Raw genomic sequence first — 22,340 nt, forward strand, 5'->3', positions numbered from 1 at the left:
GCCAGAAATTAGCAACAGGAAGGCATTCTGACACTCTAAGAAAGAAGCATAAGGTCTAAACATATGTTAAGGTAAAGGGTGTCTTAAATTATGCTCAACTCCTGATGAATTGATGGACATGCTCCGACAGTTCTCTTGGCAATTGCGTTAATGTGGTTTGCCAGTATCTTCTTCCACTATGTTTCTCAGCTTCCCAAACAGGTCCACCGCCTGTAATTTCCTAGTAGTTCCTATTTTCCTTTTAAGCAAATTTTACAATGCTTAGCTTTTTCAAACTTGGTGGGCTAAGTACTTCACTTGCCACCAGTTCTGCTGAATAAAAATGAGTAACCACCCTTCCTCAAGATAATGCATACAAAACAAATATGCAGAAAAATAGCATCATCACAGCAAGCATCTACAGAGGAACCTTTAACCACTAGTCCAAAATGTAGAGACAAAGCCAGGTTTTAATGGCTTGTTTAAATAGGATCAGGATGTGGGCCCACACAAGTTTCTTGGGAACACTTTTTTGAGGGCAAAATCTGTGACAGAGAAGGTCCAGGTCCTATGCAATTTATGGGATCTGGAGCATACTGACATTCTATCTGTAGGATGGATAGAAACCATGGAAATCAGATGTTCCCTCAAATAACTGGGCCCTGAAAAGTTTTATATATAAATTGCTGGCACCAGTAAATAACTGGTAATAGTTATTAAACTATAGATAACTGGCACCAGTAAAAGTTAGAAAGCAGCAATGCTACACAGGCATACCATGACATGTTAATAATTCTCCCATGCCACTATGTTCAGGACTAGTTACAGCTTCTCGTCTCTAAGGGCAACCCCATGTAGAACTCATTGCAACAGTCCAAAGAAAAAGGCTGCCAGTTTCTAGTGTCTAAGCATTTCTTAGTTAAGGAATGGGTACAATTAGTGCACCAGATGAATTTGTGCCAAGGCCTTCTTGGCCATTCCTGCCACCTGCTACTCAAGCAGGACCTATGTATGAGTCAAGAATACTCTCACATTGTGTACCATTCCTGAAGAAGGACAAGCAAGTTTGGACTAAAAGTCTCAGTCCCAGTCTGCATAGTCTAATCTGTTATCAAGATCTTGTGTTGTAAATGTTGTACCTTGATGAACGTATCTTTTCTTTTATGTACACTGAGAGCATATGCACCAAGACAAATTCCTTGTGTGTCCAATCACACTTGGCCAATAAAATTCTATTCTATTCTATTAAAGAAATGGAAGTTTCAGCTTTGGTTTAGTCCTAACACTACTAATACTGTAAAAAAAAACACAACTATATTGATCAGTATGTTCTTACTTGCAGATATGACAGATTAGACTGTAAACTAATTAGAAACTGCAATCTTCTGTACCCGAATGAATACTGTAATTTTTATGTGCCTCTTTTGTTCATATATATGCAAATTGAACCTTCTTTCTTCTGTACACTAGCAAGTCCATGGTCCATGTTCATGCTGCTCAAAGCAATATTTTAAAAATGATTATTCAGCCAATTCACCATTAATTAATTCAGTATATTCAGGTCAGGCTCAACTTCTGTTGGCTATGTAGGCAAATGTTCACCACATCAACTTGTCTCCAACAATATTCTTCCAAGGGCATTGCTATAATTTATTTTATACTGTCCATCCACTTTATCCATTAGCATCATCATCTTTTGCTTCTTTCAACTTTGCCAAGTAGAGTCATTTTCTCTAGTTTATCATCTGCTTATAGCACATGACTAAAGTCTGTCAGTAACTGCTCCTTAATTATCATCTCAAGGGATCCATCAGCTTTTATTTGCTCCAGGATTGATTGTTGCTTCTTGCAATTCATGCTACTCTTGGTAACTATCTTCAGGTCCATAGTTCAAAGGCATGTAAGTTATTTTTCCCTCTCTTTCTTAATGACAGACCCCCTCATCTACTGATTATTACTAGAAGTACCATTGCTTAAATATTTTGATCTTTCTTGTCATAAAAGGATCCTAATCCTTCACGATGTTGTCCAAATTTGTCAATGCCTTCTTGCTAAAGATTAATTTCCTCTATAGTATTCTAGTACACTGACTATCTTTATCTATTCCCCTGCACAAAACACAACATTATCTACCTCTTTTACCTATTAACCAGCAACAAGTTCCCTAAGCATATTGGTTGAGGTTATTTTGATTTTTGAACATTTAACCTTAACCCTGTTTTTCAGTTTTCATTATATTATATAATGATCTCTTCCAAATCTTTCTTCTTTTTCTTTAACAAAATGTTTCCTGGGTATTTCAAATTCTTAATATATTTAACTTGATTCAGATTCCAGATTTCCAGTATTGCCATTCTTAATAATATATTAATTTAATTTATAAGTGGGTAATCAATAATACATTGAGCAAATATGAGGTAAATATTTTATTTTCTATTCTGAACAACTCTGTTTTTCAAAATTCAGTTCTTACTACATCCCCTGTCTTGTAAAGTTTCCATAGAAGAAAAATGAACTCCTCTGGCATTCTATAATACAGTCATCATGGACAAAACACAATGTACCTGACTAACAAACAACCACATTAGAACTTAGTCTAGGTTATATACTAGTCTAATGAATATAGCTGTACAAAAAACAGACAACTAAATTAAGAAAATTTTCATCATACTAATAGAAAAAGGACAAATCACAATGCAAGAATAAATGGGCCTGTGTTTTTTAATTTCTATGTCAAAAATTACACAAAACACCATCTTATGACTGTAAAGGTATGTGAAAATGATTTTGGGAAACAGGAGACAGACTAGACAACCAGTATGTAAAAGTTATTTCAACCTTTCAGAAGGGATGCTTCCTAGAGAATTTTTAGAATAATGGCACTCCAACCAAGCACCAATAAACAAATACATAATCTTAAAGTCTGTCTCAGTCACCAAGACCGGATGGATTACACCCCAAGGTTCTGAAGGAACTGGCAGACGAGATCTCAGAACCACTGAACTATATCTTTCAAAGATCCTGGAGCACAGGGGAACTGCCAGAGGACTGGAAAAGAGCTGATGTAGTTCCCATCTTCAAAAAAGGGGAAAAAAACAGATCCAGGAAACTACAGACCTATCAGCCTGACCTCAATACCAGGGAAGATTTTGGAAAAGATAATTAAGCAACGAATCATTGAACACCTAGAAGCAAACAAAGTAATAACTAAAAGCCAACATGGGTTTGTCAAAAACAGATAATACCAGACTAATCTCATTACATTCTTTGACAAAATTAGTGGAGCCAGCAGTGTGCAGCAGCTTCCAAAAAAGCCAACACAGTTCTGGGCTGCATAAACAGAGGAATAGAATCAAGATCACGTGAAGTGTTAATACCACTTTATAATGCCTTGGTAAGGCCACACTTGGAATATTGCATTCAGTTTTGGTCGCCACGATGTAAAAAAGATGTTGAGACTCTAGAAAGAGTGCAGAGAAGAGCAACAAAGATAATTAGGGGACTGGAGGCTAAAATATATGAAGAATGGTTGCAAGAACTCGATATGCCTAGTGTAATGAAAAGAAGGACTAGGGGAGACATGATAGCAGTGTTCCAATATCTCAGGGGTTGCCACAAAGAAGAGGGAGTCAAATTATTCTCCAAAGGACCGAGGGTAGAACAAGAAGCAATGGGTGGAAACTAATCAAGGAGAGAAGCAACTTAGAACTAAGGAGAAATTTCCTGACAGAACAATCAATAAGTGGAACAACTTGCCTCCAGAAGTTGTGAATGCTCCAACACTGGAAATTTTTAAGAATATGTTGGATAGCCATTTGTCTGAAATGATGTAGAGTTTCCTGCCTGGGTAGGGGGTTGGACTAGAAGACCTCCAAGGTCCCTTCCAACTCTGTTATTATGTATTATGTATGTATGTCTATGGATCTAACAAAAGACATAACAGCATTGGTCACACTTTTTGTTTATCTCTGATGGGAGTGGGATGGGGGTAGTGCATCCATCCTTGCTCTACTTGACCTCTTGGTGGCTTTTGATACCATCAACCATGGTATCCTTCTGGAGCAGCTTTGGGAGCTCTATGCTATCCTAGTTCACTTCCTTCCTCTGTGGCTACTCTCAGCTGGTGTTAATAGGGAGGTGGGAGATCCAGCCCTTGCTCAGTGCTTTGCAGGTTCCCATAGGGCTTGGTACTCTCTCCACTCCTATTCAACATCTGCATGAAGCCATTGGGTGAGATCGTCCCTCACCATGGACTGAGATATCATCAATATGCTGATGACACTCAGCTGTATATCTCAGCCCATGATGAACTAAGAAATGCAGTGACCTCCCTCTTGCAACGTCTGGAGGCTGTTAGGGGCTGGATGTGCAGCAACATGTTGAAACTGAATACTGGAAAGACCAAGTGGCTCTAGGCTTAGGGGTTCTTTGGCCCATGGAGAATTGCCACCTATGGTCTTGGATGGGTAGCACTGGCCCAAACAGACTCTGTGTGTGCTCTGGGGGTTCTTCTGGACTTGAAACTCCTGTTTGAAGAGGAGTTGGCAGTTGTGGCCAGGAGGGCCTTTGCATAACTGCAGGTTGTGTGCCAGTTACGCCCTTTCCTGGACCAATAATCCCTACTCATGGTCACTCATGCCCTAGTCAACTCCCATCTTGACTATTGCAGCAGGCTTGACATGAGGCTGCCCCTCAGAAACATCCAGAAGCTCCAGTTGGTGCAAAATGCAATGCTTTGGCAGACCTCAGTGTGAGCATGTATCACCTCTTCTGTGGGAGCTGCATTGGTTGCCAATTTGCTTCTGGGTACAATCAAGGTGCTGGTTGTCACCTTTAAAGTCTGGTTGTCACCTTTAAAGTCCTTCATGACTTGGGACCAGGGAACATCTCTTGCCAGTCACATCTACCTGACCCTCTAAAGTGGGGAGGCAAGGAATGTTGTGGATCCCATCCCCTAAGGAGATACATCTGGCAGGACCAGAGCCTCCTTTATGGTTCTGGAAGCAGGCTTGGGGAACCCAAAGTGAGATGGAGCCCATTAAATGGCTGCGATGAATGTATGCTGTTGCCAGGGTGGGGGTTATTTTATTTTTATTTCCTTTAATTTTTCTTTCTTTTATATTGCACTTTTATGTCCTGTAAGCCACCTTGAGTTACCACATGCAAGTAGGCAGCAATATAAATTTTATCAATCAATCAATCAATCAATATATAAACAAACAAACAAACAAATAAATAACCATTCAATTTTAGCACATCAACTCAAGAGACAATAGTATTATTCCCATCATGCAGCAGTTAAACAACACTCCGATATATGACAACCATTTCCTTGTGAACCTAATAATAATAATAAAAAAAAACCCACTAAAATTCAGCAAACAGAAGAAATGTATCCTCACAGCAAGCCACCCCCACCAGCTAACTGTCAAGACTACTGATGATATAGAAAACTACCAACACAGAGATAAGACAGGACAACATCCATCAATATGACTATCCCATCCAAGCATAGACAAATCGGGCATTTCAAAAAGTTATATCATCCCAGATGATTGATAAACCTCACTTTGCCAAAACTCCTGGAGTCATGATATTACCTAATATAGTAATGAAATTTCTGCAACCCCAAAACCAAGCTCAGAGAATATCAACCATGCACATAACAACTTTGAGCTACATATATTTACCACCTATTAGGCTTAATATATTTTGTTTCCTGGCATGATGATAATCAAAAGCTTTGCTGCCATCATTAAAGCATGAATAAATCTCTTTCTGGTGTTCAGTTGTTCACTTACTTATCCTTATATTTATTTATTTATTTATTTAATCGAATTTTTATACTGCCCTATCTCCCGAAGAACTCAGGGCGGTTTACAGCCCGATAAAAATACAAATATAATACAAAATAAAAACTAATTAAAAAACTTATTTTTTAAGAGAAGGCCCTTCCCCTGGGCGTCACCAGTTGGCACTGCATGACAGATGGCACCCAAAGGAGACCCTCCCTGTGAGACCGTACGGGTCGGTGGGAGGCAATCGGTGGCAGCAGACAGTCCCGTAAGTAACCCGGCCCTAAGCCATGGAGTGCTTTGAAGATAGTTACCAAAACCTTGAAGCGCACCTGGAAGGCCACAGGCAGCCAGTGCAGTCTGCGCAGGAGTGGTGTCACATGGGAGCCACGAGGGGCTCCCTCTATCACCCGCGCAGCCGCATTCTGGACTAACTGGAGCCTCCAGGTGCTCCTCAAGGGAAGCCCCATGGAGAGCATTGCAGTAATCCAGATGTCACGAGAGCATGAGTGACGTGCATAAGGCATCCCGGTCCAGGAAGGGGCGCAACAGGCGAACCAGGCAAACCTGGTAAAAGGCTCTCCTGGAGACGGCCGTCAAATGGTCTTCAAAAGACAGCCGTCCATCCAGGAGAACGCCCAAGTTGCGCACCCTTTCCATTGGGGCCAATAACTCGCCCCCAACAGTCAGCCACAATTGCAGCTGACTGTACCGGGGTGCCGGCATCCACAGCCTTGGGTGGGTGCCGGCATCCACTCTGTCTTGGAGGGATCACCAATATGATCTTGTATCTTTCTGCCTTTCCTAACACTTACTTTTTTAATCTAGAATTTCTCTACCTAGATATAGCTATATTTTTTTCTTATAAGACATTAAGCAAAGTTTTATTTGCCTAAGGAGTAAAAGCAATGTAGTAAGAGCAAGTTGAATATTTTCTTGATTCCCCCTTCTTTGTTACAGTTGTGTCTAGGCCCATGATCTTTTCTCATATTTGTTTCCAAAGAATGTACAGCTAAAGCTTTAATTGTCTCTTCAGTTTAAAACTATCAGCTACATAGGTTATGTTATCATATTTTTAACATACCTCAGCAAACTCCACCTTTCAAGACCCTTTGTCTTTGAGTAAACCTTTCCAATAGCAGACTAACATTACCAAGAACGTTAACACCCTGTTTTCCCCAAAATAAGACATCCCTTGATAATAAGCCCAATTGGGCTTTTGAGTGCATGGCAATAAGGCCAAGCGCTTATGTCAAAGTTCAAAATTTTTTTTGACAGGGTCTTATTTTCAGGGAAACATGGTATTATTCATAATTTATAAATGTGGTGAATTCTAATTAATCTCAAATCTAGATTCACATAACTAATCACACTAGTTGCCTTGAAGACTTGTATTGATTTGTTTGATCGAGGTTTCATCTCACATAATGTGATCCTTGGTGTTTTTTCCCTCCATTTTTTAAAAATATCATATAAGATTTTTAAATCAATTTATACATTCAGATCAAAATGTTGTTTTTTTTTACCTACGAGACAAATTAAGGACAATATGAATATAACTTTAAATACATTGGAATACTATGAAGCGCATCCAGAGAAGCAAATGGTGTTGATCTTCCTAGATGCACAGAAAGCATTTGATAATGTGAACTGGCAATTCATGCTAGCACAACTAAAAGATATGGACTTTGGGGAGAGATTTATTAATATGATTAAGGCGATATGTTATAAACAAACTGCAAAGGTGATAGTAAATGGAGATGTGACTGAGAAGGTTAGCATTAAGAAAGGATGCCCCTTGTCTCCCCTTTTATTTGTATTGACATTGGAAGTATTAAATAGAAATATTAGACAAGATACAGAGACAAAAGGCATGGAAATAAAAAAGGAAAAGTATAAACAACAGGTGTTTGCAGACAATTTAGTTTTTGTTTTGGAAAGTACCAGAAATCATTTTATATTCAATATTTGAGACTTGAATTTAGTTTGCAAAATTCAGAGAAATATGCAGTCTGAAAAACTGACATGTTAATTCTAGGCAGTGTGAATGAGACCAGTTCATTTAAGATCAAACAATTATCTTAAATGTTTGTTGTTTAAGGATGATCTTAAAATCAGCAATTGCACATCCCAGCTTCTAATGATTACCACATATCAGGTGTACCTATCAATTTGCTCATATGTATCTCTGTTAGTGTGCCTGCAGTTAGCATACAGAAAAAAATGTCAAAAAACTATTATTCTTGTAATTGCCACAACCCAGGAAATTAGGTTGTGCAACTAGAACTCTCTTCAGATGTGACCTGTAGGATTCCATTAAATGCAGAAATAGCCCCTCCTAGTTATACTGGTACCTGAAGAGGTGACCTCCTTGCTTTTCATGCAATTGTTCGTACCAATTGTTTACCCATAACAGGAATCAAGATTGTTGAAGACCAGCTCACAAAAACCAATGTTTCCTGCTGCAGCTGACTAAGCAATAAGCTGTAGCAGGAAAGTGCCTATTGTCCTATCTGTGAAAATTTCTGCCACTTTTCCCAATTTGGGTGAATGATGGCTGCCTGTCAATCATTTATCTCCTCATCCTCCTTGAATGATCAAGAATAGAAAAGTTGAAAATATCAGGCCTGGTTTAATAAATCGTCGTAATAATCAAAGTTATTCCTATACATTCATGCAAGCTTTCCAGAAATAGAAGTATGGGCTTTGGGGTATTAGTGATGTTCCATATCTCATGTGTCATCTAATTTATTAGTCAATCTTAAATTCCATCTGCTTAGTATAATTTTTTGGCATATACAAATACTGACACACACACACACACAAGTAGTTATCACAGTTCGACTTATGATTGTTTTTCACACTTATAACCATTGCAGAACCTGCATGGTCACATGATCCAAATCTGGGCAATTGACATGTCCCTGGGTCTTGTAATCACCTTTTGTAACCTTCCCAACTGGTTTCTGACAAGCAAAGTTCATGAGGGAAGGCAGATTCACTTAATGATCACATCACTTAATAAGTGCAATGATTCACCTAACAATTGTGGCAAAAAGGTCATAAAATGGGACATAACTCAACAGCTGCCTTGATTGGCAACATAAATTCTGTGGTTGTAAATTAAGGACTACCTGTAGATACATAATTCTCTTTTTTCCCCCTAAGATAAATAAATAAATAAATCTATATCCAATTTTCATGTTGGATTCTTTACAATCCAAGTGATGGTGTGAAGGGACTACCTTAGTACCTTAGGCTGTGGGAGTCTGGATAGGATCAGCTGAGATCAAGCAAGATGAAGTGGCTTTTCTCCTGGATCAGGTGATTTTTTTTTCATCTTTACTTTGGATGGAGTTGCATTATGCAAGACAGAACTGATATGCCATTTGCTGGGCCTCTGAACTCATGTCACCTGTTTGAAGAGCAGTTGGCAGCCATGGCCAGATGGGCTTTGCGCAGCTTCATATTATATACCAGCTGCACCCTTTTTCTGAATCAGGAGGCACTCTGCACAACGATTCATTCTCAGCTGATAGAGATTGATATATATCAGACCAGAAATATTCCCCTCTTTGTTGTTTGGTATCAGATATCCCCTTTCTCTGTCAAGGCCAACCTATTTATCCTCTACATGCATGCTTCGTGCATTCCAGAGCAGGCTATTAAATGGGACTGACCTTGAAAAGTATTTGAAATGTTCAATTTGATCAAGACGTCAATTTTATATATTTGCTTTGTGAGTTGCAGTAGTTCCCCCCCATGTGCTTTCAGGTGCTGTTTATTACCTGTAAAGTACTAAATGGCATCAGCCAGGTTATCTGATGGACCACCTTACTTTGTAATTATATTTTATTGGGTGTAACTGGTGCACAATATGTAATTAAAATTACATTTTAAAATATTTAAATTATTTAAAATATTTGTTAGCTACCCAGAGTCACATTAGGTGGATGTGCAGGCATATAAATTGATTTAATTAATTAATTTTTAATTTAAAAAAACCCCTAATTCATTCTAATTGGGAAGTTTCTCTTTTTAACCAAGTATAAAAAAAATGAAGTGAAATTTTAGTGCTCTTATTTGTCTTGAACCAGAAGGAATTCCAATCCCAGTTGGGAGAGTTAACGCTCACCAAGTGGTCCATACATTTTGACAAACAAACATTCCCATGAATAATAGTGATCACTGGATTTGTTTTAGAGGCAATTTGGCACTTTGGAAAATAATTTGAGATTGACTGATTTTACAGAGGCATTGAAGACAAAATATGATCCCCAAATGTCTGCTTGGTTTGTTTGTTTGTTGATTTAGGAATAAATGCTGGCAGAGCAGACACTTTGATCTTGCTTTTTTTAAAAAAAGTAGAGACCATTTAGAACTATTCTCTTAAACTCCATTTTTCAAGGTCTATGACACTTTTTTTAGGATTAAAGGTAAAGGTAAAGGTTCCCCTCGCACATACGTGCTAGTCGTTGCCAACTCTAGGGGGCGGTTCTCATCTCCGTTTCAAAGCCGAAGAGCCAGCGCTGTCCGAAGACGTCTCCGTGGTCATGTGGCCAGCATGACTCAATGGCAAAGGCGCACGGAACGCTGTTACCTTCCCACCAAAGGTGGTCCCTATTTTTTCTACTTGCATTTTTTTATGTGCTTTTAAAACTGCTTGGTTGGCAGAAGCTGGGACAAGTAATGGGAGCTCACCCCATTACACGGCAGCACTAGGGATTCGAACCGCTGAGCTGCCGACCTTTTGATCAACAAGCTCAACATCCTAGCCCCTGAGCCACCGTGTCCCTATTTTTTAGGATTAGATGACGTTAATTAGTTGTTCAGTGGGGACATGTCCTTCTGAATTTCAGATACAGAGATTTTCAGGTAGATTATTCATTGAAAAGAAAACATTCTGTTTATTATAGCAAGTAGGCCACTCAAGAGCTGTCAGTAATTTAATGTTATTCCTTTTCCACTAGACAACTAGATACAAGAATAGTTTTTCCCCATCACTCTGCTAAACAAATAATTCCCTCAACACTGTCAAACTATTCACATTAGGCTGCATTACTATTGCTATTGGTCTTCTCATCATTCCTGTCGCCCATCTCCTCCTGTGACTGCATGACTGTAACTTTGTTGTTTGCATCCTTGCGATTTATATTGATATTGATTGTTTCCTAGTATGATTTGATTGATTATTGTACCGTATGACTGTCACTGGGTGGTGTGCTTTGTGATTCTTGACAAACGTATCTTGTCTTTTTATGTACACTGAGAGCATATGCACCAAAGACAAATTCCTTGTGTGTCCAATCACACTTGGCCAATAAAGAATTCTATTCTATTCTATTCTATTCTATTCTATTCTATTCTATTCTATTCTATTCTATTCCTGCCCTACTGCCTTTCCCTCACATCTTAGGCCAGACTTTTTTTTTTTCATATAAACACAATCAGAAGCTCTGGTTGTGCTGTTCATGAATGCATCAGATAATTCATACAGCTTCTTGGTCATCTCAGTTCAGTTCCTGTTGCTTCTTAGGTCTTCCATTTTACCTAGTGAAACCACAGAATCAGCTTGAAACAGGCCAATTTGACCTAGCCAAAGTTTGACTAATCCTGTCCAATTCAATTTAAAAGGTAATTAATTCCTTTAATTTTTGAAAACTTAATTGGCTACTATAGGAGTTATAAAACAGAAGACTGGCTTCTTATTGTGAACTATTTAAATCAAGCATTAAATGCTTTAGAGTGCTTGAGAGTTGATCTCCATCTCTTAATGTTTCAAATTGCTTTTTATTGTAATTGTATATTACTTATTGTCTCATGTCATCTGTTAAATGTTGCCAGACATTACACATCATTCAGTTTTATATATTAAATATTATCCACTGTTGAATGCAAGGCCATAGGAATAAATATTAAAAAGTCAGCTTTGACACATTGTTATTCTATTAAATTATTGTAATTGTAAAATTTGCATCCAAAAAATACTTCAGTGAATGCAAACATTATGCAAACACTATGCCCTCTTTTTAAATTATAAATTGTAGGACTATGCATCACATTCGGCTTAAGATTTATTTCTCAACGTAGCCTGTTGTTGAATTCTGGTTCCCATCATTCCTACCCAATATTGAAAATGGTAAAAAGCAGTGGAAGCTGCAGCCTGCAACAGGTTGCCCATCCCATTAAGATACCGCAGAGCATTTTCTATGGTTCTGTACACTAAAATTAGATCTTAAAATTGATGATCCATACTTGTGCCTTTGTGAAGTAATTTGGTATCTGAGATGGTTGATGAATGCTATTCTCACCTATATATCTTGGCCCTACTCTCGCTACCCAGTCTTTATATCTCTCTATACATCTTACTGTTTTTGTTTTAAACCACTGAATATTTAGTCTGCAATGAGGCAGACTGAAGCAAAGACAGTATCTGGAAGCAAAGCTGCAAAACGGATCAAATTAGCCAATAAATAATGGACAGCTTCAGCCTGTGTTAAGCAGAAATGATGACATTGCTTAATTGCAAATAGAATATTAGTAATTGAACTCCAGCAACAATATTGTATTAAATATACCATATATTAATATGAATATATAGTAAATCCAGCTCCACAACACAGTGTTATTATCTACGTATTTTTCCTAGGTGTTTGTACACCTATGGATCTCTCTGAGATAAATTTTGCAAAGTTATTTCCTTAAGCTTCTGCCTTCCATCAAATGATAAGTCAAATATATTAGTGATACAACATCAGATTTAAAAGTGCACAAAAGCTTCTCCTTGCTCAGATTTAAAGCACCCAAGCCATAATGCAATCAGAAATGCTATAGATCTTTTCTTTGGCAGGTTTCTCCCCACAAAAATCTCTTTTTTGGGGGGACATGCCTCTCATGTCTTCAATTATCAAATTTGCTTTGTAGATAATATAGTTAATATTAAAGTGGTATTACTATGAAGAGGGATAATCTCAAGATATGAGAAATAAAATATCAGCTGAATAGAATTTTTGTTTCTCAAATAAAGATTATTTGTATATGAAAAGAGCCTTGGTGGCACAGTGGTTAAAATGAAATATTGCAGGCTAACTCTGCCCATAGCCTGGAGTTTGATCCTGATAGGCTCAAGGTTGACTCACCCTTCCATCCTTCCGAGGTTGGTAAAATGAGGACCCGGATTGTTGGGGACAATATGCTGACACTGTACATCACTTAGAGAGTGCTGTAAAGCACTATGAAGCAGTATATAAGTCTAAGTGATACTGCTGTTAGAGGAATTCATAAACAGATACATTGCCAAATAGACTGACAAACAACTTGAAAGTGTGCTTAAGGGGGAAAAAAACCCAATATGAAGCAAAATTGTGTGTCAGAATAATTTCAAATTCTTTAAAGGAATTCCTCGATTAAATGCTTACCTAAACAGAATAAAAGGTCTTAATACATTGTGGGTATAACATTATCTCTCCATGTGGGGGAAGGGATGAAGAGGTAATAGCTTCCCAACCTAATTTGAATTGCTGCATTTTTTACCCAGCAACGCTGAAATGGGCAAGAAAAAAACCCCTGCTCATTCCTAGATCAGACTTTGAAGTTTTTGTTATAATACTTTTTTTAACGACTGAACTAATTAGTAAACATTCAGAAAATCTCTTTTGCTACTTGAGAAAGCTGCCCCTTCATACAGCATGGAAATGCAGAATTAAACAAATACACACCAGCTAATTTAGAGGGCCTACCAAGTCTGAAATGAGGATTAGATTCTTCAGTGCACGACTAGATTGGTAGAGGCCACTGCAACTACATAGCAAAAAATGCTCTAAGAGTTGTAAACCTAATTTTGCGTAGCTTCTTTTCCAAAAACTCTACACTACTAACCAGAGCATACAAAACATTTGCTAGACCTATTCTTGAATACAGCTCACCTGTCTGGAACCCATACCACATTTCTGACATCAACACAATTGAACCTGTCCAGAAATATTTTACAAGAAGAGTTCTCCGCTCCTCTGAAAACAACAAAATACCTTATACTACCAGACTTGAAATCCTAGGTTTAGAAAACTTAGAATTCCGCCGACTCCGACAAGACCTGTGCTTAACTCATAGAATCATCTATTGCAATGTCCTTCCTGTTGAAGACTACTTCAGCTTCAATTGCAATAATACAAGAGCAAACAATAGATTTAAACTTAATGTTAACCGCTTCAATCTTGATTGCAGAAAATATGACTTCTGCAACAGAGTTATTAACACTTGGAACACACTACCTGACTCTGTGATCTCTTCTCAAAATCCCAAAAGCTTTAACCAAAAACTGTCTACTATTGACCTTACCCCATTCCTAAAAGGACTATAAGGGGCATGCATAAGAGCACAAAAGTGCCTACCATTCCTGTCCTATTGTTTCCTTTTATTATATCAAATTAATATAGTTATTGAATACTTTTGCTCATATATATGCTTATATGATATGTAGTTATTTTATGTTGATGCTTGTGTATATTGTTGTGACAAAATAAAATTAAAAAATTAAAAAAAATATTCCTCAATAACAACAAATTAAATATGTCACAAAATGCTAACAATTTCAATGTTAGCTGTCTGTAACTGTGAAAAAGCAGGCACTATTTTCATCTCATCTGCAAGAAGCCCCTACTGAGATTTCAGTAATTGCAGCCTAATGATTGACTTTTTTTTTTGCATACAAATCCATATTCGTTCTTCTTCCTGTTCAACATCCCAACTGTATTCCCATCCATTATTGTGACTCACAATTTATATCTGACCTTTTGAAACTCAATCAAAGTGACCCAAAGTGCTGCTAGTTATTTCTCAAAGTCCTCCATGATGGTTTGGGACTCTTAGAGTTCAAGGATTGAGGAGACTTTCCTTCATACCAGTCCAGGCTGAGAAGATTTCCAGAACAATATTTACAATGCAACAACTTCATATTTATTGGCTTCACAGAAGGATTTCCTGTTGTGCTTTATTGGGTGAATAATATGCATTTCTAATCTGCTTTGTAAATGCATATTATGGGCCTAATTGACCATGGCAGTGTTTTGGGAAGCGTTATTTACTCCTTTCCTGCCAGTACATGTTTGGGTATACAATAAACAACTTTCAAGGCATTACCTTTAATAATCATAAAAATATTCCAAGTTTTATCACAAACTCAAACGCTGCAAAACAGCACCCTTACTATGAATGTATATGACATGACAAGCATTTGGCCTTGGCTGTTTACTTGAATGAAAAACTGGCCATTTTTTAAATCAATTCACTACTAAATATTCAGCAGGATCTTCTCCATAAAATTGAGTTCCGTGATGTTAGGCAATTTCTCCTCCTATTAAGAATGAGAATCCAGAGATTCTCTATTATTATTATTATACCAAATGACAGTATACACAGCAAACAAGATAACTATGTTGTTGTTGTTGTTGTTATTATTATTATTTTCTTTTTTGTATGAAAATTAAGTGATTATTCTCTTTTGATTAGCTTTAAAAATTGGAATGCCTTTTATTACTACTTATTGTATGTATTTAATTCAAACAAGTAATTAGATAAAACAATTAACAAGAATGAAAACAAGAAAAGAGATTATAGTTCTGGGCCAAACTTCCCTTATAATTTATAAGATACTATAATATGTACACATACATTTGATATATCATCATTTATATCATCATCAACATCCAATTTTGGGGAGATTAAATTGATGAAATCAAAGAATAATTAACAACTTCATGTTAATATTTAAAATGTCTAGAGTTATTGATTGCCAAACAGATGACCTGTTAATACAAAGGGACGATGAAATAGGGTGGATCTGTCTAAGATCATGACCCAATATTCCATAATGGATTGCTTTCCTATTTGTATGTAGAATTGGCAAACTCTAAACCGTAAAATGAATATGCTAGAAAGAATGTGGATCTTTCTACCAGCTTCCCTGAGCACATTTTAGTAGAAAAGTGGGACATACACTTTAAAAATAAAATAAATTTGAATGTTTTTATTTTATGTAGAGTTTTAGCAATTTACATAGATGCTCATCTCAAAATCCTGTGACTCTAGCTGGTAAACATAGATTAAAACTGAATACAAATAACAACCGAAATAGCAGAATAAATGTAAATGTATGTATTAGGTCAAACCACTTTCAGTATCGTACAAGGACTGGAACCAAATGGATCAGCCAACAGGATTCACTTAACTTCCTAGTCTAAAAGCCTGAGGGAGCTTAATTGTTGCCAATTAATTGTGATGATGCTGTAAAAACTGGTGTTTGTGGGAATATCAAACAGATAATAAGATTTTAGAAACACATTTCAAATAACTACTACTGACTAGCAATAGTAGAAAAATCTGATATTTGCATGTTGTGATACAAATTTCACATTTCTATATCTTGTATAAAATGCAAAATGCTTCCTGGTTGTTCAGTATATTTCTTAGGTCATAAAACAGCAAAATATTTTAAGATGTCTTTTGTTTATTTCTTATAATTAGATACATTTATAGTAAAAATATTCATCAAAGTATTTTCTATTGCTTCACCCTTCTCATCTTTCGTTTAAATTTCTGCTGGATTTATTTTTCCATCATTACCCATTTTTTTTCTCTGTCAAGCACCTTCAGCTCCATGAGCTGAAAGAAGTATAAAATCCTTCTATCTTTAAAACCAACCCTGAATTATCTCTTAACCCTATTTGAGTTTTTCAGAATTTATCTCTATTTTTCAACCCTTGTGACATCAAACCATGGGTGGGCTTCAAAAATTTTAGCAAGGGGTTCTCTGCCTGGCTGCTGGGTGGGTGTGGCCATGGTGGGAATGGCCTAGTCATCCATCTGCACCATGGTGGGGGGATTTTTGCCCTCCCCGGGCTCCGGAGGCTTTCCTGAGCCTCTGGAAGGGTGAAAACAGCCTCTCCAGGCTCCGGAGGCCCTCTGGTAGGTCAGTTTTTCACCCTCCCCGAATCTCCATATGCGCCCTGCACTTACCTGCATCCAAAATGGGCTGCATGGGGACTCCTGGGAGGAGCAGGTGGGATGGGTGGTGCCAGCTAGAAGTGGGATTTGGGGGTTCTCTGAAATGCACAGAATCTTAGCTAGAGGTTCTCCCGAACCCCTGTGAAACCCCAGCAACCCACCCCTGCATCAAACATATGCTATAAGACTCTACACGTTGATTTGCCAAATAATTTGGGTATGTTCTGTTCTGCTTCACACATTTAGTTCCTAAGATTGGTAACTGGAAACTTACATCTCTCATTAAGAAGGAAGGTCAGGAAAAAAAGTGCCCAGATTCTATAGTGATACCTTCACTGAAAATAAATAGTAACAAATAAGTTGGTAGTCTCGGTAACCAGTGTTGCCTGCATTTGTCTTGTGCTGAAGAACAGGAATTGGCAAAGATGAGTCAGAAGAGTTCATGACCATGGACAGTGGGTATATTGTTGAGGAATGCGGCATATGAATCATCTAGCTTCAATTTGTGCTGATTTGAATATTTCAAGGTCTTACATCTTGTTTATGAAGATATTTTCAAATTTTGATAAATATTCATTTTTATAAACAGCAGGAATCAGCTTTTTATTATTATTATTATTTTTAAAAAATCCTTGTTCAATATTCCAGGTTTTATTCCAATCAATGTTGCTGGCTCCTATCAATCCTTCTGGGTAAACCAGGAAACATGACATAGATGTGCTAATTCTACTTTATTGTAAGGCTACAATAATAGAATCCTGCAAGACTAAAGGTACAACTTCCCACTGTCACTTTTAACCACCTGATCAATTAAGGGAGATCCTTTCTAAGTTTCTTCCTCTGCCCTTTAAGCCACTGGAGTCTCTACTCTGTTTAATCTGATAGTTGCCTAGGCATGATCTCGTCCCCTTGTCCCCCAAGGTAATCCACACATTCAATTGCAGTTCCTTCTGGAAACTGCAAGTTTGGATTACAACTGGATCAATTCTTCCCAGTTGATATTGATATAAGCAGCAGCCTTATAAGAAATGATTCATGTACAGAACTCTTTCTCTCTAGTTCTCTTGTAAGGTTCCTATTTTTAAAAAAAAATAAAATAAACAGCAATTGCATTTCTATGGCAGAATCAAACTTTAAACCTTAAATCTTTACATAGCAGGTTGAGAATGTCCTGAAGAGCTGTTGCTAATGGCTTTGCCTTAACTGATTAAATTAAACAGAATGGGAAAATTTTAATTGATGCAGGCTCATAATTATTACCCTTATAAGTTGATTCTATCTGATGCTGTTTGGGTTTGCAAAAAAATAAAAAAATAACGACTGAAGCTTTGGGAAAAAAAATGATTGGAAATATATGCCAAGATATTTGCAAGCCTTTACGTGCCCAGTTTGTTAGTTATTGATCTTCCAGATATGAGGTAGATAACATGCTGCTTGATTATGACCACCTTGGTTTTCACATGATTGATTTTTTTAGCATTCCAGATTGGCAGTAGGACACTAATGTATGAAGGCTGTGTTGCAAATTTACACGGGAAACAAACAAGATCATCAGCATAGCATCATCCGCACACAGCAGAATGGAAATTGGTTTACTGGCCAGAGAAGAAGGATGAAATTTGTCATTGGTTGGGGCTTGAATAATATAACTTATACAAACATTGAATAACAGAGCAGCCAAAATACCATATTTTTCGGAGTATAAGATGCACATTTTTCTCCCTAAAAGAGGCTGAAAATTTGGGTGCATCTTATACTCCAAATGTAGCTTTTTCGAAGCTTTTTTTCAGACTTAACAAGGTGCTAATGAGTGAAGGGATCTTCCTTGCTTCACCTGCTTTTCTCAGCGCTTCTCTTTCCAAAGATCAGCTGTATTTTAGAAGCTGTTTTTTAGCCCCAACTAGGCGTGTGCATGCTCAAAATCAACAAAATAATGTGCTGAAACTGACCAGACAAAGGATGCTAGCCAGATGAATACCTGGTAGGCTTATTTTTTTCCCCCTATTTTCCTCCCCCAAAACTAAGGTGTATCTTATACTCCAGTGCATCTTATACTCTGAAAAATATGGTACATTTCTGTTTAATTGCCTTAGAAGTTGTAATAGGGTGAGTCCGTTCTCCACTATTTGAGCATTAGACTTGTGTTTTTGTAATCCTTTCATGAAACATTATAATTAGAAGCCAGTGGCTGATGGAGAAACTGCATTTTTTGCCATAGCCTTTCACAAGTGATTGATCAGAATGCTGCTTTCATACATTTGCTTGCTGTTATTGTAACAGAATAGTCTGTGTATTGTTCTAATAACTCTAGTCTGATCTTAAGCCCTTTGTTTACTTTTATGGCCTTGCTCCATTTAGCATGGATTTAATTAACAGAAGAATCTTTCATAATCCCCAGTGGAATTGATAATTCTATTTCTGAATAGAAATATACATTCTTGCTATTTTGAATATAGTTATGGAATCTAGCACTGGCAGGACTAATGAGGATAGGCTGGCAAGAATTCTCTCCTATACGGGCCTGGACTCCCTAAGTTCAAGAAATCAGGCTACACAATCACGACATCATAATCAATTCCATTCATAAGCAAATTCAGTTAGTCATCTCATTGAGAAAACCTAGAATATATTTTACAAGTCATTGAAGAGTATCATTCATTCATTCATTCATTCAATATACAGGCCACCCATGAATAAAAAAGGACAGAAACAACCAGTTTTAAAACAACAAAAGTGACATAAAAATAGCAGCTAAGAAGACTCATAAACACCAAAACTAACCATGACATGGATTCGCTGATATTATTAGCTTCCTGAGCTCAGTAGCAAAATGAGATTTTTAGTACCTTCCAAAAGACCAGCAGGATGGGAGAAGTCTAATTTTGGGAGAGGAGAGGTAATATTCCAGAGAGCAGGCCCCTGGGTACAAAAAGTTGTAAATGTCAGGATTCCAAGTAATACCCCCAACGAAAGAAAACTCTGAGGCTTGAAATTCCTCAAAGCTACATTTTATTAGAGATGTCATATTGGCACATCTGGGAAAACCCGAATCTTAAAGTTTCCAGGTTTTCCCCACCCAAGGAAAAGTTTAAGTCTTTGCCCAACACCCAGAAGCCCATCATGTGGTCCAATCAAAGGTCATCATCCCAACTGGGGATGCCTCCCAGGTCCAGCCTTCCACGTGCTGGGCAAGTTGTCCTTGACTTCTTGAGAAAGGAATGTTATTACTCATGCTACATATGATCCCTCCTCCCAGTTTCCCACAGTAGTAATCATGGCAGGTCTGAAGGCCTAATAGAAAAGATGGCTTCCAGGCCTGATAACTTTCATTAAGATAGGACAGGAAGCATGCCAAATATAGACACAACTATAAATATATGATATCAATATCACTGCCAATTGTTAATTATTTGAATGTATATAAACTATTTAATGCATCTAGTAGGACATATATACATTCCAATATAAATAGAACTTTACTTTATTCTCCCTACTGCACTTATGAAATCCATAACTTTGATCTATATAGTTCCTATTTCTAAGAACAAACTGGAAATATGTGGATGGGATAGAAAAAGAAAGGCATATCAATTTTGTTGGTGGATATTGTTCCACAAGTACAATAAAAGTATGTAATATAATCTGATTTCATTCATTCATTCATTCATTTGAAATAGTTTTATTCAGGATATTATCCTCAGATCTCAGGTTATCTTTGGTAGATAGCAATGTTATCTTATAGCATCTGAGGACAAATGATATGAAATGTCAAATGATAGTTAACATCTCAAAACATTTTATAATGCTAATTAATATAACATAATTTATCATTAGAAATACACATTTTAAATATGAACCTTGTGAACTCTGTAAAGCATTCATATTTTGAAGATAGAATTTTTAAAAATCACATTCAGAATATGGGTTTTATTTCCATTCAAAAATTTGACTTGCATAACTGGACATTTCAGGAAATAGTTGAATGTTTGCAAGTATTATTTTAGGATTATTTATGTCATTTTAATATCAGTCCCTCACAAAACACAGGGCAATGTACAAAGCAATATATAACAATAAATACAACCATAAATTTTTCAGCATAAAACTGCATAAAATCCATGACTCATAAAATATATTGCTAAAGGTCACACAGAGAGAATTGCTAGGCAGTAAATGCCTATTTAAAAAGTATAGTTTTCATGCAGAATTCCTATGGGCTTTTACCAGGTCGAAAATTTTGGTATCTCTTAACATAATGTCCAAGCTTTTCTTTGGATCCTAAATAATGATGGATGTCTTGGATCAGAGAAAAATCTTTTAAATCTTCACATTGACTTATGGTTCCTATTATACTGATTGTGGTAATCATTATTGCATATGTCTTTGCTTTTAATAATGGTCTTACATTCTTGATTGATACAAGTTATCTTAAACAGTACTGATTTAAAGTTGATTGGAAGTTTGTATTCCGTTTTAAAATACCTGTAAATCTCGTTTTGTTATTTTTCTTACCGTCCTATTTCTCTTCCTGATTATGTTTTAAAGTATCCACAAAAATAATTTTAAACACTAGTTTTTGTCAACTTCTGAATGTGGCAATATAGATCCCTATATTTAATTTGTTTTAATTTTAATTGTGTCATTTCCACTATCTTAAATACCAAATGGATGAAAATCCAGAGTATCAGCTGAGATACTGAATTCTTGGTATTTATTCTGTAATTTAGGACAAGCACAATAGGACACCACATTTCGTCTTCTTTTTCATTTTCTATTTTAGTATTTCAAAATTTCAAAATTTGTTCATTTGTTTCTTCTTTTATTAACAAATACAAAACACACACATACATACACACACACACGTATTATTATTATTATTATTATTATTATTATTTATTCGATTTTTATACCGCCCTTCTCCCGAAGGACTCAGGGCGGTGTACAGCCAAAAGTAAAAAACAGACAATACAATATACAATTTAAAATACAAGTTAAAAAACTTATTTTATAATTGGCCTAAAAAACTTTAAAATATATAAAACTAAAACCCCATTAAAATTAATAATAAAAAATTTAAAATCGATAAAATTTAAGCCAGCCCCGCGCGAATGAAAAGATGTGTCTTCAGTTCGCGGCGGAAGGTCCGAAGGTCAGGTATTTGGCGTAAACCCGGGGGAAGCTCGTTCCAGAGTGTGGGAGCCCCCACAGAGAAGGACCTTCCCCTGGGGGCCGCCAGCCGACATTGCTTGGCAGACGGCACCCTGAGAAGTCCCTCTCTGTGAGAGCGTACGGGTCGGTGGGAGGCATGCGGTAACAGCAGGCGGTCCCGTAATTACCCAGGCCCTAAGCCATGGAGCGCTTTAAAGGTCATAACCAAAACCTTAAAGTGCACTCGAAAGGCCACAGGTAGCCAGTGCAGTCTGCGCAGGAGCGGTGTTACGTGGGAGCTACGCATAGCTCCCTCTATCACCAGCGCAGCTGCATTCTGGACTAACTGAAGCCTCCGAGTGCACCTCAAGGGGAGCCCCATGTAGAGAGCATTACAATAATCCAAGCGAGAGGTAA

The sequence above is a fragment of the Ahaetulla prasina genome, chromosome 1 (genome assembly GCF_028640845.1).
Source record: "Ahaetulla prasina isolate Xishuangbanna chromosome 1, ASM2864084v1, whole genome shotgun sequence".
Lineage (NCBI taxonomy): Eukaryota > Metazoa > Chordata > Lepidosauria > Squamata > Colubridae > Ahaetulla > Ahaetulla prasina.